The sequence below is a fragment of the Furipterus horrens genome, unplaced genomic scaffold (assembly GCF_987537825.1).
Source record: "Furipterus horrens unplaced genomic scaffold, mFurHor1.1.pri manual_scaffold_2, whole genome shotgun sequence".
Lineage (NCBI taxonomy): Eukaryota > Metazoa > Chordata > Mammalia > Chiroptera > Furipteridae > Furipterus > Furipterus horrens.
Genome location: NW_028327172.1, coordinates 192,937,914 through 192,953,860, shown reverse-complemented (window position 1 = coordinate 192,953,860; position 15,947 = coordinate 192,937,914). Strand labels below are relative to the sequence as shown.

The window sequence follows — 15,947 nt, the reverse complement described above, 5'->3', positions numbered from 1 at the left end:
CCTTATGTATAGGGAAAATAGACCAATCTTATCTCAGACTTTGGTAACTGTTTCCCCTTTCCTGCCCCCCCAAGAAGAATTAGGCCTGTTATCTGGAGAGAATGAGAAAGAGAGAGAGAGAGAGAGAGAGAGAGAGAGAGAGATCCAGCTCTGGTCATGCCCTACACTCAAGAGACGTCTCAAAAAACGAGCACAAAAAATTCACTCATGATTAAGAAACCAGAAAGCCTGAGATGGCCAATTCACTGGAATTGGGGTTCCGTGTATGTGCGTGTGTGCACATACATGTACGTGTGTGAATTTCTGAATCAGTCAGCTTAGTTTCTGGTCAAAATGCCTCAGCTCAGCAGTACTCTTGACAGAAGATGTCAACAGAGAGCATGAAGATTTGAAACCTGAGAATCTCATAATGATCCAAGAGCGGAAACAGGGTCAAGTAGTGGCCTCTGTTTTCTATAAACTGCCTATTTTTAAAAATCTGGCCTTTGGGGGGTGGGGGGATCATGCAAATGAGTACCCATCCCTGATGCCATCAAGAAAGCAGAAAAAAAGAGAACAACACATTTGTTGACAGAAACAACTTCTCACTAGGATCTGATCACCTTCCTAGGTGAGGAAAATTCAGAACATAGAACTGGAAAGAACTTAAAGGACTAGTAAGAAAACAGGACTTGGGATCCAGCTCTGGGGAATAGTGCCAATAGAGAAGAAAGAATTTATGTCTCAACCAAAAAAAAAAAAAAAAAATCTGATTATCAGTTTGAAATCAATCTGTAAGGAGTTTTAAAGACTCCTCCAGAAATTTGACCAAGTCCTTACAACAGAGGTCTGTTTATCTGAAGTCACTGTCTTTTTACCCCTTCCCCCATTAGGTTCATAGTTAATCCTTGAACCTGACACACTCCCATGTTGAGACCCTCAAGAAAGGCTGTTTCTCATTTGGTACAGTCACTACCACCTGCCCCCAATCTGCCTCTGCCTAGGAAACCATTCCTTCTCCTTTGGGTCACAGTTAAAATACCACTTCAATTCCAAAAAAACTTTCCTTGATGGCTGCTCCTGCAACTAATGATTAGGTTAAGGCCTCTGATTTTAAGCTACCTTTACTCCTCACACTTCTTCAGTTCACTCATTACTCTTATTATTTAATGTCTGCATTGACTACTAGACCAGCTTCCAGGAAGGCAGAAATCTAATATTTTCTGTCTTTATCTCTTAATTACCCAGTACCTAGCACACAGCCTGGAACAAAGTAGGTGCTCAGAAAATGTCTATTAACCCATTTTCCTGTATCCCTGCTGATTTCAGGGGCTCTGTCCCCCATGTGGCCCTACAAAATGGAAGTTCTGCAAATCTTCAAGCTTCTAAAAACCTGTGGCTTTGGGATTCCTGTTCATTCTGTGGCATTCACTCTATAAAGATGCTATTTTCCCATTCATGTAGTATAAATGTGGTCTTGAACTTATTCCCAGATAACTGGATGCTGAGAAATCATTTGGAAGGCATAGTGCACTATTTTAGTTGCAAGTCCTATGATGCTGATTGCTGAAGGGGAACCCGGCTTCAGGTAACAGTGTCTGATCCTGAGATCTGCTGCCGAGGCGGCTGCTCCAGGATCTCACACCAGCTGTTCAGAGCGCCATTGCCACCGCTCGTGAGGTCCCAGGGCTACTAATCTCAGGATCATCACCTGAAGTCACTGAAGAAATTAGTTTTTCTTTAAGTGTTAGAATCCAAAATTCTTTCTTTGGTTAGTACAGAATTCTTATTGATTTGTTCTTTACCAGGAAAATACTAACTCCCTACCTTAAAAAAAAGGGGGGGGGGGAGCATTTATACTCTGTGAAAAGGAGGAGATAGAAAGCATTTAAGGTTGGTCATTTGGGGATTATGAAAGGAATGATGTGTTTCACCCAATCTCAGTCTCCATAAAATGCATTCCAATTTCAGACATTTTAAATTGTCGGGGGCAGGGGCAGAATGTATTCTAGCATTGACAAAACGCAGTAAATTTTGTAAGAAAAATTTGATATTAAGAGTTTAAGAAAAGTCATTCAAGTATAGATTCTTTTATTCTTTGTGTCTGTTGAATTCTCTGGAGACATTCATGCTTATAAATCTACAGAGCACTGTGGTCTAGTAAATTGAGCAAACACCCAGAAGCAGACCAATATGTGTTAGTAAAAAAAAAAAATAAAAAAAAAAAAATAGAGGGGCTAGCATTTGAATGTCACTATATAAAGTTCACCTAGTTTTCTCAACCCCTGGATTATGTTCATTTGATCCATGGTGAAGTTGTAGCCAGTGTGACTTACCAAACCTCTCTGGTGAGCTCACGAATGACTGATCTCTGCTGGGCGAATGACACACGGTGTCTGTCCTTCCAATGCCTCTGTTACAGGAACTGTGAAATGGAAAAGATAACACCACTGAACCAGAGACCTCTCATAAGGAATATGTGATTAATGACTGCTGAATACAATGGAGGAGGAGAGGGTAAGAAAAATACAGTGTTTTATATTATCACACATCTGTGTGTGTGCATGGATTACAAGGAAAACTACATAACCAGACAGGATAGGAAATTTCCAGTAGCCCACATACATGGAGAAAATAGGTCACTTCTGCAAGGCTATTCAGGTTCATATTAACTAAAGGACATTCAAGGAAGAAAATCTTACTCTGACAAAGAGAGAAGAGGGAAATGTATAAAGAGGGATTATTAACAGGGAAGAAAAGATCACAGATTTGCCCAGGTGCCCAAAACTCAGCTCTCCTGCTTGCTAGCTGGTGGTCGTTGGCCTTTTACTCAACCTCCCGGAGCCCTCTTTAAGTCATTTAACATGGGCCTAATGTAACCTACTTGTTAAGGACATTGTGACAATAAATAAAATGACAGCTATGAAGCCCTTGGTGCCCCATATCAAAGAAAACACTCACGAAGGGCAATGGTGATGATTATACTCATTTAAATTTCTTTCTGCAGAGGCACATGAAATTGTGGTCTTTTACGGTAAATCACCACTCAAACTTGTTTAAAGCATTGTGAGCTGTTAGTATTTTAAGTGTTCTTGTACCTTTGGAAGCCCTTTACGGCTGGCTTTTCTGCTCCTATATAACTAATATTCTATAACTATTCAGCTCATCTTTAAGTAAATGCACTGGATTAGTTGGGCTCTATACAGTAGATTTTCTTATGCTACTTCCCCATGAAGAATAAATAAAACTCCATAAGAGTCTCACTGCCACCCTCTCCAAAAAGACCATGAGCCCACAGCCCACCTCTGGGAAATAAAATACTGAATTCTGCTAACTCCTGTGGTCCAATTCAGTAATCATTTGTTCCAAAGTTCTTCCCAACTCAATGGCCTAATTAACTAAGGTTTAGCTTTTGATTAACATACAGCGCTTGAAGGAACTTTGGCCCACAGAAACTTGGCATCTGATTTGCTTCTCTGGAGTCCAACCTGTGTCACAAATGCCAGTTTCAAGGGTAATAAAGGACCTAGCTGTTTGCTTACAGCAAACGGAGGCGGTGCCCTGTCATTATCTGGCTTTTACCTCTGCTGTGCACTGAACCCTGGACAAAGAAGGCTTGCGGCCCGCATGCCAGTTTTCAGAGTGAACAGAATGAAGAAAGAATATATATTTCCAAACCGAAAAGCACCTAACTTCTACCTGGAGTATTAACTAAATGTCTGTTGTTGAAGAGACATGAATATGGTCCCAAGATCAAAGTGATCAGAGTGTAGATCAGGTGTTTGAGCAGGTGCATGTTAGGTGTGTCCAGATTCTGCCTTTATTAATGTGTTATGTAAAACATGCATCAGATGCAGGCAGAGGCCACAGTACTTGAGAGTTCATGGTCCTGCCTGTTAAGAAATTAATAGTGTCCCCCCAGATTCGTATGTTGAAGCCCTGGCCTGAATATGACTGTAGTTAAAAACAGGGCCTTTAAAGAGGTAATTAATTAATGACATAAGATCATATGGGTGGACCCTAATCCGATACGATTGATGTCTTTCTAAGAGATTAGGACACATTCACATGCAGACTAAGGGGCAACCATGTGAGGACATGGCAAGAAGGTGACTGTATGAGAGCCAAAGAGAGACCTCAGAAGAAAATAAGCACACTGACACCTTGGTCTTGGACTTCCAGCCCCCAAATTCCAGAACGTGAGAAAATAAACTTATCTTGTTTATGTGGTAGTTTCTTGTGACAAACTAGTACACTGCCCCAATCCCTACACCCCTCAACCTTATGTCTCAGGACCAAGCAGGGAACAGTTGAGTGAAGCAGACAAAGAGCAAGATAATAGGAGTGGTGCTGACACTGGTCAATAGGAGAAGACATGTTCTATCTACAGCCATCAGATTTTAAAACTTTAAAACACTCTGAGGACATACAAAACACATTCGTGGCTGAAATATGCTGGTGACCCTTCAGTTGCCATCCCTGGGTTAAACCATTATGATCTGACATTTAACAACTGATGTTTAGAAACCCACAATTATGCTTTTAACAAATTTTAATTGAACACCTACTATAGGCCAGGCCCTTTGCCAGACACTGGGAATACCAGGTGCTGAATAAAATAGGTGTCTTCTCTGCCTTCACAGTATGTAATGGTCTTGACAGGCAGTCCAGGTATTGAGCTAGGCTAGAAATACCAAGTTGGAAAGACAAAGTTGCTGCCATCTAGAAAGCATACAGATTAGCAGGGTGCAGAGCTGCGACGAGAACATTATGAAATGATGTGGCACCAGCTTAATACGCTAAAGGCCATGGTGAGTGGGAAGAAGGCGATTCCAGATTTGCCAAGGTTAGTCAAGGAAGATGTCAGCCAACTCCTGAAGGCTGAGGTGCAGTTTGCCTGGCTATCAGGCATGACAAACAAAGACAGGGCACTTTCTAGACAGAAGGAACAGCCAGTTCCTGAGCACAGGGACTGAGAGGCCATGGCATCTTTAGACAATGGCAAATAACTGGACTGAGGGTAGGCAGTGCAGAGCGGCGAGGCGTGCAGCGGAACAAGGCAAGGAACCAGGAGCTCAGGTTTTGTTGCACAGTGAACCCCTGGGGAATTTTAATCAGGAAGGTGACATTGCCAAAATTTCACGTTAGAAAGATCACTCTGACCACAACTCCAAAAGTTAGGCTTAAGGGAGGGCAACCCATCAGGAGAAGATGAAGGCAGGAACCAGGGAGACAGAAAGAAGGATGGTTGGTGGTCAAGGTCAGGGATTCAGAACTGGAATCGTCATGGTGTTCAACCACAGCCCTGGGTGACATTGCCCAAGGACGGTATGTGGGTAGAGAGAAGCACTAGTTTTTTTGAGCTGGGTACTTTGATCAATGAGAACGTGCATTTCTTAAGAAGCTTTTAATTTCATTTATCTTATATCAAGAAACTAACTATACTCACTCTTTTTTTTTCCCCAATGGCAAATCGCTTTTATTTTATTTTTCAAGGTGTCTTAACAAGATGATATATGCAAAAGGGTGTGTGTGTGTTTTTAAGTAATTTATTTGTTTGTTTGTTTGTTTATTTGTTTATTTTTAGAGAGAGGGGAAAGGAGAAAGAGAGGGAGAGAAGCATCACTGTGTGGTTGCCTCTCACTTGAGCCCCCATCTGGGGACCTGACGTGCAACCTAGTCATGTGCCCTGACTGGGAATCGAACCAGCGACACTTGGCTCGCAGGCCGACGCTCAATCCACTGAGCCACAGCAGCCAGGTTAATTTAATCTTTATTGCATTCTTTTCCATTAGTATTTAGTCCCCTTATACCCCTCTACTCACTTTTCACTTGTCAAAACCATACATGACTGTACCTCAGCTTCCTGATCTGTGAATATGATAACAATGGCACTTCCCTCCTAGGGATTTCTTGAGTTTATTAATACAAATAGTTGCTAAGGCGATAAATGCTACTGATTATTAAAGCAGAAATAAACTTTAAAGAACAAATGCATCATTAATGACTGTGCAATTAACAGTCCTCCCTTTCAGTGAATATGAGCCAGATTAAACCAACAACCGCAACCACAATTACTTATCTACAGTAATTGTTTTGGAAGAGAGCAGCCTCTATTTCCTTGATTTTTCCAGAGTTATCTCACAGCCTCTTAGAAGGGGTCCTGTTATTTCTACCTGATCATGATTTTACTGTAAACTTATAAAATCCTTTGTCTCATGTAAAATTCTTTCAGAGCTTAAAGATTCATGGGGCTGTGGGACCTGACTGAAAAGGGGCATAAAAGAACTTTCTAGAGAGACAGAAATTTCTGTCTGGATTATGGCCGTGATTCTAAGGCTGTACGTGTTCCAAAAATCACTTGAAATGTGTGAAATTTATTATATGTAGATTATACTTCAACAATGACTGAAGAGATGAAAGGCAGGAAGAAGAGGAATTCACATAAAAATGGATATTTATATTCCAAAGAAGGGAAAAACAGATTTGCATGAAAGAACTTGCCTCAACACTTCCAATTTCCACAATCACCTCTTCTATGGGATGCTGGTTAGGAAAGTAAAAGAGTGTGCTCCTGCAGGAAACATTTTGAAAATTCACCCTCATTATCCTATGACTAAAGAACAGCACTTTTTACCCCAAGTTTCACTGAACAAGCTGCCCTCTTGTGGCTTTGATATATATTTCCTGAACACAAAAGCGGGCAGTTATTAAAAGTTAATCCAGAAGCAATCCCGGCTTGCCCACAAATATTTCTCAAGGTAACTGAGAGGGTGTCACTTCCACACAAGAGAGCACACGGGCCATTATGGGCTGTGTCACAGCTGAGCTTTAAATATCTACAAAAAGAGGGTTGCTACAAAATACATATGGTTTGAGGTTGATGTATTCAAAAGACATTTTATCTCAATTTAAATTGTTGGTTAATTAAATTAATTAATTAATTATTTTAACTTTATTGGGATGACATTGGTTAATAAAACCATACAGGTTTCAAGTGTACAACTCTTTAAAACACCATCTGCACCCTGCATCCTGTGCTCACGTCCCAAAGTCAAGTCTCTTTTCATCCCTATTTATTCCCCCTTTACCCACTTCCACCTCCTTCCACGCCCCTTTCCCTCTGGCTATCACCATACTGCTGTCATGTCTATGTGTCATATATATATTTTTTTGCTTAATCCCTTCACTGTGTTTCCCCCAGTCTCCCAATGCCCTTCCCCTCTGACGGCTGTCAGTCTATTCTATGTATCTATGCTTCTGTTTCTATTTTGTTTGTTACATTATTTTGTTGATTGGATTCCACATATAATAAAATCATATGATATTTGTCTTTCCTCTGATTGACTTACTTCACTTAGCATGAATTGGAAGCTTTTGCACAGCAAAAGAGACCATCAACAAAATGAAAAGACAACTCAATGCATGGGAGACCATATTCACCAATGATACATCTGATGAGGGATTAATTTCCAAAATGTATAAAGAACTTCTACAACTCAACACCAAAAACACAAACAACCCAATTACAAAATTTGGGCCAAGGATCTGAATAGAAACTTCTCCAAAGAGGACACACAGAGGGCCAGTAGACATATGAAAAGATGCTCAATGTCACTAATCATCAGAGAAATGCAAATTAAAACCACATGAGATGCCATATCACACCTGTCAGAATGGCCACCCTCAATAAATCAACAAACAACAAGTGTTGGCCAAGATTGTGAAGAAAAGGGAACCCTTGTGCACTACTGGTGGGAATGCAGACTGGTACAGTCACTGTGGAAAAGAGTAACAAATCTCCTCAAAAAATTTAAAATAGAACTGCCTTTTGATTCAGTAATCCCACTTCAGGGAATATATCTGAAGAAACACAAAATACTAATTCATAAGAAAATATCCACCTCTATGTTCACTGGAGTGTTATTTACAATAGCCAAGATATGGAGACAACCTAACTGCCCATCAGCAGATTAGTGGGTAGAAAAGCAGTGGTACATTTCATGATGGAATACAACACAGCAGTAAAAAAAGAAGGAAATCTTACTTTAGCAACAGCATTGATGGACCTGGAAATTGTTGGTTAATTTTAACATACTTGAGTAAACACTTTCACTTTTGCAAACCGAATCTGCGTATCACAAGCAAGCATATGTCTCAAACGGGGTGAGTGCAAAGAAAACAACTCAAAGTTTCAGTTCCACCATCTGTCAGTATAATTCAATATTCCCAAGATATTTTTGCACAAAGAAAGAAAACAACAACCAAGCAAATACAACCCAAAACACTGGGTTTTATTAACATTCATACATGGGGAATCTAGGTGTCTTGTCAAACATTAAGCATTTGTTTACTAAAAGGAAAGCTGGAAGGACGGAGAGAGGGAAGAAGGAAGTACAGTATCCCCTCACTTATCTCGAGTATTACGTTCTAGACACTCCCCGTCCCCTGCGATAGGCGAAAATCCGTGAAATAGGAACCTTACATTTATTTTAGTATTTATATATATTTTAAGGCTTTATAAACCCTTCCCACACACGTATAAACCGTTCTCAGTCCCTTATTAACCTTTCCTGCTCCCTTATTAACCTTTTCCACACTTTTATAAACACTACTTATGTTCTTAAACATATCCTACACTCTTAAACCTATGTAACTTTAACAATATACGTATACAGTACCACAAAATCCCGCGATATACCAGAAAATCTGTGATAAATAATTAATTATAATATGTTTTAAAATCCCGTGATACAGTGAGGCCGTGGTAAGTGAACCATGATATAGAGAGGGGCTACCGTAGACCAGAAGAAAAGGATGAAAGGGAGGATCAAATAGCATATCTTTCAAAAGTTGCACTAAAAAGGAAAAGACAAAAGATGGCACCAGCATTAACTCAAAAAAAAGCAACATTTTCTCTTTCGAGAGCAACGTATCTTCATACAAAACCTTTTATAAAAGACACAGAGAAAACATAAGAATACAGATGCAAACATGCTGTATTTCAACTGCTGAGATGTTAAAAATGCAGCTAGTCCAGATCAGTAGTATGAGGCTGGACTGAATTAACTGACACCAGGGCTACACTCACTCCTGATGAGATACTGCTCAATCCATATTCTAGTTCAGCTGTCTTTCTTTTTAAGTCAAGTCATGCCACTTCTCTTCCCAGAACTCTCCAGTGTTTTCTCCTCACACCTGGAATAAAATCCAAAACCCTTCCCAGGACTCCCTCCAGAAGCCTGCATGCTTCTCTCTACTTCACTCCCTGCCCCCCTCCCACTCCCTTGTTCCCTCTGGGCACACCACCCACATCCTGGCGGTTCCTCCAACCCCAGCTCTCTCTCCACCTGGAATTTCATTTTCTGGCCACAGGGCTCCCACCGCCACCACTGGATTCAGCTTTTTACTCTGATATCACCTCCGAGAAGTCTTCTTTGATCATTCTTGAAAAACAACCCTCCAATCCCTAACTCTGCTTACTCTCCTCCCCTTCCTGTTTTTATTCATCTCTGCATTTATTAGTATCTGAAATTATGTTATGTATTCATTTTTATCACTTTTTATTACCTCTCTGCCCCCAATGAAATGTGAGCTCCATGAGAGAAGAGGCTTTTTCTCCTAAACAGAGTCTGTAACAAGCCAGTACTCATTATTTGAGACATAAAATGACCCTGCTTGGGGAGATGAGAAACCCTACTAAAAGAGGTTCCAACACTATCACTACCAACAAGTCCTTCCTCAGATCCACGTCAAGTCTCTCCTATTGCAACAAAAGCCCATCATCTTTCCTTGAATCCCCGAGTGACAGACAGCGGCCGGCCAACAGGCCCTGTTAAGTAATGTTTAGGACCACACACTTTCGAAGGTAAAATGGGGCCTTAGTTATAACCTCCTGCAGCCCTTTTGTTTTGAAGATAAGAACACAGGCTCAGAGAAGTTGGCTGGTACCTCCAGGCACACACAGAAACAGCAGACATCAGCCAACACCAGACCACTTAAAGGGTGCACAGTGCCTGCCGTGTTTATGTTCATAATCCCCGGACCCAGCACGGTACCTGGCACAAAGAGTGAACTCAGCACCAGCGCGCCTGAGTAGCAACCACGCTCCATCCTGCTCTAAGTGCTCATTCAACTGAACTGTACTTCCTCTCATGACTGACTCAGCTCTGACCCCGTATCCGAGAACCATTTCCAGGCACTTGTGTCGCGTGTCATTGTTTCCTGTCCGCTCTCCTTTTAATGTGCAACTTGACAACATACAAGGCAAAACAGTATATCTGGGGGCTGGTTTGATTCTATCATAATTCCAATAGCTTGGCCTGGAAATATTAAGGAAAAAGTGGAATATGCAAAGCAAACTAAGAACAAAGAGTGGGGGAGAGATGGTGGGGGAGAGCGGGAAACAAAGAGCTGGCAGTGTGCCCAGCCACAGGCGCCCTGACTATGTGACAAGGCCAGGAGCACAGTCTTGTTCATGTTTGTCTTCTGGCAGCACCTAGCAGTGTGCCCAGCACACAGGGCCCACTGGTTGGGAGGAAGAAGAGAAGAAAATGACAGTGCAGATTCAGTTTATACTCAGCCTACAGTGGTTCAGTAATAACAGTAAGTCTGCAGTAACGGCTGACACGTGCGCGGGGCCTTCCGTCCTCAGCACTTTACCTCCCTCTCCTCCTTGAACCCTCCCAGGACAAATGACTCATCTCTGAGAGAGATGCTACAACTCTGAGAAACCAAGTTGCTTTCAGAAATCAGTGAGCAGCCAGATCTAGACTCGAGTCTCCAACGAGACTCTCTGCTGTTTTTCCAGTATGTCTTCGGTACCCACATGCTCTGCTAAAGGGATAGTGAAGTGCTTGGATCGGGGGCATTGCTACAGACTCAGCTAGTGGTATTAGGCAATGTGGAGTGTCTGCAACACATTAGCTTTCTAAAGTCTGAAATGTTCTGGATTCCAAAGCACACTTGGTTCAATTGGTTTCAGGAGCGGATGGCTCAGATTTACCTGAACTCAGGGAAGCAACCTGTCAGAGGTCGCACGCATAGGCAGCGGCAAAGCTGGAACTGCAATTCAGGCAGTGTAATTCTGCAGGTGTGCTTCGGGCGCAGTATCCTGCCTCTCTAATTGATGATGACAGTGTCACCTGAATAACAATTACTGCCTCAACAATTTTTCTGATGTGGTTCCAGGAAATAAGATTCAGCGAGATGAATGGCTGGGGCGGACTTGTATTGTCACCCATAAAGACTGATTAGGACTAGCCATGACCCCAGCTAAGTGAGGGGTCAGGGATAGTAACCCAAGCACAGTGGACTTTCTAGGGGGTCATGGCCACATTCAGGAAAGAGGACATACAAAGCTTTTGGTACCAAAACATTCGCCTCCCTGAATGCCTCCCCAGGAGCTTCTGGGAGATGCTGAGGCAAACCTGCCAGGGATCTGGCATGACTTTTCAATGTTCTCTTATATACCCTATGAAGTGGGATGGGAGAGCCCCAGGTGGAGCAAGGGACTGTGTAGGCAGAAAGGGCTGTATGTTTGTGAATACATGGAAGCACATGCTCATTGCAAACTGACTTCCCTCATGTCCAGAATGCAGAATGATGATCATTGTGTTTTGGCTTTTATTTCTGTCGCCTAAACTAATTAATTGTGGAAATTAAAGATGCTAGTTTATTAGGCCCAGCAGTATTTCTACTTTGCCAAGCACCTGGGGTCGACTCCATTCTTCAGATGTCAGTTCAAATGCTACTTCCTCAGGGAAGCCTTCCCAACACCCCAAATTAAATCGCTTCCCCCTTTCATTCTCTCCCACCTCCTGGTGTAAGCCTTCTCTCATAGCACTCATTGTGATCTGTACTTAAATATTTGCAAGTTCATCTGTTCACCGTCTGGCTGTCCCCACCAGACTGATCTCAGTGACGTCAGGGCCCTTGTCTGTTTGCTCACCTCTGTATCCCCAGCACCTGACACATCCTAGTAGCTCCGTAAATATTTGCTGAATGAGTGAAGGAATGAATGAGTCTTGAATTTCACAACAGAACACCCAGCATTGGCAGCACCTCACCAGCAGACATACACGAGGTCTTCGCCCACCTCTGAATTGTGAAAGCCGTATTGCCTGAGCAATTCTGTTTGGTAATTCATCATATGCTGCCCAGTGATGTGTTATCTCTACAGTTCTGGGTGGTTACTTCACTCTATTGTTCTATAGTATTTAACTTTCAACCTGTTTAGATCTTGTCTTCCCGACTAGATTAGGAGCACGCTGAGTATAAACCATTCTGTCTTGAATTCCTCAAAGCTCCCTAACCAGTCTTTGGCATCTACCCTTTTTTATATGGTTGCTTTTTTAGTGCTCAGAACAGGTATTATTGCAGGTGGGGAAACTGAAGTTACAGAGTGCAGGACAGTGTTGTCACATGAGGAAACCTGAAGCGAACACTGGGGATTTCGTCTGAAAGTTTAAAAAAATGAGTTGAGTGCCCCAGAAGAAAGACTGAGTATAAAATATAAAACACTGGTTCTAATTTTGTCTATGTGAGTGACCAACACAGGGGCAGAGAAAATCTTAATTCATCAAAGTTCCTTCTTAGCTTCATGAGGTACCCCTCCCGCCATCCTTCTGGTCCCACCCTAATCGGGAAGGCTCTTGGTGGTACAAAAGGAGGATTTTTGTCACTTTGCCAAGTCAGGCCCTTTATTACAGGGTAGAAAGAACACTTGTTCCTGATTTCTCAATTCCTCATTCCTGCTGGCAGCACAAAATATGCCCAGCCCTGACTCTCAAGCCCAGCAAAGCACACATGAAATAGACAACTCAGTGCTCTTTCAAATCTATATATTTCAAGCAGTGTTTAATGTTCCCTTTTTTCCCCTTTTTTTTTTTTTGTGGGGGGGGGGGTCAACATACTTATGCTAGATGTTAATGAATTAGCAAGCAGGTCTGTAAATCATTCACCCACAGCCAGGCACTCACTTTCGGGTATTACCCTGTTCTCGCTTTCTGACCCAACCCTCAGAGAAGCACAACAGTTAAAAACCAGACAAGTCAGCTGAAACACTGTTGTCAACACACAGCCAGACCACTCAGAAGTTTCACGGTTGTTAGGGATTTTCTAACATGGCCAGGGTCACTGACAGGGGCTTCACCAGCATCACCTGCAGAACCTGAGTCGACTCCATGGAAAGTGCAGAGCCCCCTCACATGCTCTAAGCACTTGCTAAGGTCAGCCTTTAAGATACAAGGGCATGGAAATCATGAGCTGGGCTGTCTTCCCGTTCCCCAGGGCACAGGGCTTTCAGAGAAGTGAGATCTTGGTGGCCCAGCGCTTCCTTCCCACCCTCCTCTGAAGACTAAGAGAGCCCAAGGCATTCTTTGCAGGTGGGGAAACTGAAGCACCAAGGTGCAGGATGGTGTCAAATGAGAAGATCAATTTTGTTAAAAACCTGATTGGAGCTAACAATATATCCAATTCCTTGGGAGGGATGGCAGACGCCCTGGCTCTCCCAACTGCCCCTAGGGCCCCCCTTACGTCACTTGTAAGCCTGAGCGGCCAGGAGGTGGTGGTCCCACCTGCTCCTTGACCCTCCCCTACCTTCTCGTTGTGCATCTCAAGTTTTAATTTGGTCTGTACAGTGTATTGGTCTACGTTGTCTTTGACTGCTCACCACCATAACAGATCACAAGTTGATGCTGTTCCCTTTTTTTTCATTATTTGCCATGTTTTTCACACTGGCTAAGTGCCAGACACTGTATTAAAACAGACTGTGTGGTGTCTGGTTTTAATCCTACCAACAACCAAACAAGGTGGGAACTGTTGACCCCGCTTTCAGTGAAGAAAACCAAAGCCTGGGGAGATTGTCTTCCTGGAAAAAGAAGGCTTCTAAGAAGTAGGCCGAGACTTAAACTTTGGTTTTTCTGGCATTATCCCATTGTCTTACAATAAGAGATTGAGGTGAGAAATCTCATGTCATTCATCCATTCATTCGTTCATCCAATCAGTAACACTTATTAGAAGTCCACAAAGCATGGTCTGCTCTTTTATATATAACTTAAAACCTGTTTCTTCCACTCTTTAATACACCAAATTTTACATTTTAACATCTCTCAAATAGCCAATGTGCAAATTTACTCACTTTAAAGGCTAATATTAAGTCACTAAATCAATGGCATATTTTACAATCTGTAATTAGATGACAATCCAGGGAAGCCCCTTGAGGTATCATCTCCAAGACCCACTAGATTAAAAGATAAACAAAGTCCACAGGAAAAGAACACCTGGTCTGCCTGGATCTGAGACTGTAAGATTAATGTGATTGAAGGAAAACATGTGCCTATCAGAAGGAAGGTGGTCCTCCTTTGGAAACCTAGGAAAAGCTGGCAGTGCACCTTGGAGCACAGATGAGGACAGGAACTTTTGACGTCATTGGACTTCAGATGGGAAACAAAAGCAACATACTGTGAAACAGACTGGGGTTACACCAGGCCAAGGAGGTGGGAGCTACTAAATTCTAGAACACCCCCCCCCACCCTGCTCTCATTCCAGGCTCACCTCAGGGTTCTTTTGAATATGACTTACCATTCCTAGTCCACCTAAGGTTGAGAGAGAATGTGCTCATTTCCCAAAATTTTCAACAGTCTACAAATATCGATGGAGGGTGTGCTCAAGCTATCGCTGTGCTAGGTGTCACCCAGATCGTCTGTCTCTGTGCAATAGAGTGGGACACTCATCCCCACAGTGCCCCTCAGAGAGCCCTCATCGAAAACGGGGGGATCCCTGCTTGTGTCTCAAGCTCACTCTATCACCTGGAGAGCCCCTTAAAAACCAGATTCCTAGGCCTCGCCTTGGAGCTTCTGCATTAACGCCACCAAAGGAAAGGTCCGGAAATCTCTCATTTTCAACAATGTCCCAGTAAGTCTACTCATTAGACAAGTCTGTGAACCACGGTTCTATGGCAACCGACTTAGATGTCATGGGGGTGGGCCCAGGAATAGTCAATGCAATGGGATTATGTGAGGAGTCAGGGTTTTTAAAAAATGTTTTGAGAATTGTACAACAGCTCTTATTTTCAAATCAAGGTCCCTTTCCCACATTCCTCTGTCCCAAATCTCAGAAATTTAGATCCTGTCCCACTGAAATCCCATATGACATGTCCCACTGAAATCCCATATGACATAATACTCAGAAGATCGGTTAGTGCTAGGTAGGCCAAGCTAATGTTAATAGTCTGAAGGATAACAAAACCCTTAGCCCAGTGCTTTCAGCAAATGAGCACTCAAAACTTTTTGCAACAGCATGGCCTGTCCCTTTCCAGGTCAAAATCTATAGAAGTTTTTAGGTGCACAAAAGATTGTTCCTGATAGTGGATAACATACACACGTACATGTGACTTGCCCATAAAAGGGCTTTATGACTAATCCCTTGAAACTAAAACTTATTTCACTGATAACATATTTTTTCATGCTGAGTAGTATTGGTTCAATACTCAGGACTCCTCAGAAGCAACATTATTCTTAAAAGAGACATCAATAAAGAATTTACTCCAAGGGGTGACAGTCGCATTTGGTGGGTATGAAAACTTCAAATGCCATATCCCAAAGAGAGTTAAGTTCAATGACAAGGCAGCATAAGCAGAAAGTTTAAAATTATGCAAAGTATATGAATTCACGTGTTATATTTGACTGACGTTCTTTTGCCCTTGCTAAAATAAGAAGTACATTTTAGTGTCGTTGCTGACCTCTGAACTGTTCACTCAACTAGACAGGCTCCAAATAATTCCTTTTTGTTTCATAAGTAGCATTTAAGCAATAAACACTTTGATGTACTGTAGTGCTTTTCTTTTCATTTAAAAAAAAATAATTAAGTGGCTGTAAAAGCTGTAAAACGCTCTCCAAACTTTGTGGCTATGTGATAATTATCCTGTAGGATCACCAGAGGCCAAATTCTCAAAACAGTGAAATACC

General features: G+C 42.2%; 1 protein-coding gene across 1 annotated transcript in view; it reads right to left on the bottom strand.

Annotated features, from left to right (window-relative positions):
- RBM47 (RNA binding motif protein 47) overlaps positions 1-15,947 on the bottom strand; it is a 118,416-nt gene that overhangs the window by 87,108 nt on the left and 15,361 nt on the right. Inside the window, exon 2 of the mRNA XM_090266960.1 lies at positions 2,316-2,404. The gene's annotated coding sequence lies outside the window, so the exon portion shown is untranslated. The remainder of the gene's footprint in view (positions 1-2,315; positions 2,405-15,947) is intronic.